The following is a 2,597-nucleotide window of genomic DNA, read 5'->3' on the forward strand; positions in this document are numbered from 1 at the left end:
CCAGGTCTATACCGCCATAGCTGCTGGCCCCGCCCCCGTCCGGCACGGGGGCCGGGTGTAACGCCATCGATGCAGCTATATCTCCTACGTGTCGAGGCACGACTTAGAGGCATAACCGCATTGAAAGCAATGTCGCAAGTTAGGCAATCTTCACAACATCCCATGTCATATATAGATAATAAAAGGGGAGAAACATAGTTGGCTTACACTCGCCACGTCAATCAAAGTACAAAAATAGCATTACATCAACCAATCACTCATGGATCGACTACGGCGCCAAAATAAAAGATAAACCCAACATGCGACACGGTCCCGATCGCCCCAACAGGGCACCACTACTGATCATCAGGAAACTAGGGCGGCAAGAGTGGAACAAAACACTAGGAGAGAGGCCAAGCCTTCCACCCTTTAACAAGTATATAGGTGCAATAATATAACAAGGTATTATAATGATATCCCAACAAGTAAATAATGTTCCAATAAGGAACGGTCTCCAATCTTCACTTGCAACTAGCAACAATATAAGAGGGGCTGAGCAGAGCGGTAACATAGCCAATCAACGGTTTGCTAGGACATGTTGGGTTAGAGGTTTGACATGGCAATTTGGGAGGCATGATAAGCAAGTGGTAGGCATCGTATCATAGGCATAGCAAAAGAGCGAGCATCTAGCAAAGCAAAGATAGTAGTGATTTCGAGGGTATGATCATCTTGCCTGCAAAGTTGTTAGAGTTGACTGGATCCTCGAAAGCAAACTCAACGGGCTCCTCGTTATTGAACTCGTCTCCCGGCTCTACCCAAACAATACAAACAAGCAACAAGGACATAATCAACCACGTGCAAACTCAAACAACATGATGCAAAACATGGTATGCTATGCAGGATGCGACATGTGATGCATATGCAATATTTGGCAAGGAATGAATGAACCTGGCCTCAACTTGGAAATCCAAGTGTGCCACTAGAAAGGTGAGATGAAATCACTTGAAAACGATATAAAGAACGCCAGAATCGGAGTCACGGTTTGGAAATGGCAAGCAATTCAAATATGGCACCGGTCTGCGATATACAGCAAGTAGCCATCTAAATGCAACAAGATGAACATGCTACAGCACTCAAGCATGGCAACAAAATACATGGCAGGGATCCATTCATGATGCTTAACAAAAGATGAACACTGAGCTATGGCCAATTCATCCATTAACAGGTTCAAACAAGCATGGAAAAAAGGCATTTGATAAACAGATTTCAGACTTAATGAAATTAACACTTGTCTAGAATCTCGGATCAGGTAGCACACTTTGGAGCATGAAAACTATATGCTACAAGGCCTGAACATGGCAAAGTAAAGCATGGCATGGAGCTACTCAAAGAGCTTAACAAAAGTCCCTTAGTGACCTTGAGCCAAAAGGGATCAGAAAAATACATTTGCAAGCATGTGAATATGGCAAAAACATAAACAGATCACAGACTTGGTGAAAAACTGGAGCATGCAAAACAGATATCAAGTAGGCATGTTTACGAGCTCGATGCACTCACTACAGAGCATTCCATGACAATCTAAGCATACACCCATCAATAATATACATTATACAAGCTAGACATGGCAAGAACAATAGCATAGCATGCACGGATCAACTACAACATCCTCGGCAAAATCGCTAACAAGTAGACAATCTGCCCAGATTCACGAAATAGCAAAAATAGAGCTCGATTGACTCAAGCTAGGGTGCTCCATAATTGCAAACAAAGACATGCATGGATAGAGCACTACAAGATTAACAAAACATCCTTACTGATCATCCTCAAAAAAGGCACAGATCACTAGGAAACAACATGAACATATGGCATATTGAAATAAACAGATCAAGGACTTAGTGGCAATGCTAAGTCCCTGAAATCAGCATTAACGAATGCACCACTTTGCAAGCTTGTGCTAGTCACCAAACACATCAGAAAAATACATGGGTTGCACCTCTAGATAGATGGCAAAACATATAACAAAACACATGTAGAGCTCAGGGGCATATCATGTACACAATAATCATGGCAAAAATGACAAATATCTAATTGGAGCAGCAGATCTGACAATTATCCCAAATAGCACTCTTCCAACAGCATTTCGGGCATCAAGATGAACTCAAATGAAAATGATGCAATGACATGAAATGATGTGCTCTCTAAGACGAACATTTTGATATGCTATATGCCCAAAACAGAACTACGGATGCAAAGTTACGGCACGGCAAAGTATGGAAAAATTCTAGGGTTTCGGGAGGAAAAAGTCAACCCTGAGATCTGGATCTAGATCCAGCCGGCACAGATCCCGAGGATCGTCGGGGTTCCTGTTCGCCGGAGTGGACGAGCTCGCCGGAGTGGACTTGCTGCGGGGAGGAAGACGAGGCCGGCCGGGTCGGCGTCGGAGTTGGTGACGGCGGAGGCGGGCGCGGTCACCGGAGTGGCCGCGGGTGGCGAGGAGCGGCGAGGTCGGCGGGCGGCGGAGATGCGGCAGCAGCTCACGGCGGCGCCGGCGACTGGACTCGAGGCAGGAGGCGGCGCGGTGCGGAAGAAGACGCGGGCGCGGGGAGGCGGCGGCCGGG

This window comes from Triticum dicoccoides, chromosome 2A (assembly GCF_002162155.2).
Source record: "Triticum dicoccoides isolate Atlit2015 ecotype Zavitan chromosome 2A, WEW_v2.0, whole genome shotgun sequence".
Taxonomy (NCBI): Eukaryota; Viridiplantae; Streptophyta; class Magnoliopsida; order Poales; family Poaceae; genus Triticum; species Triticum dicoccoides.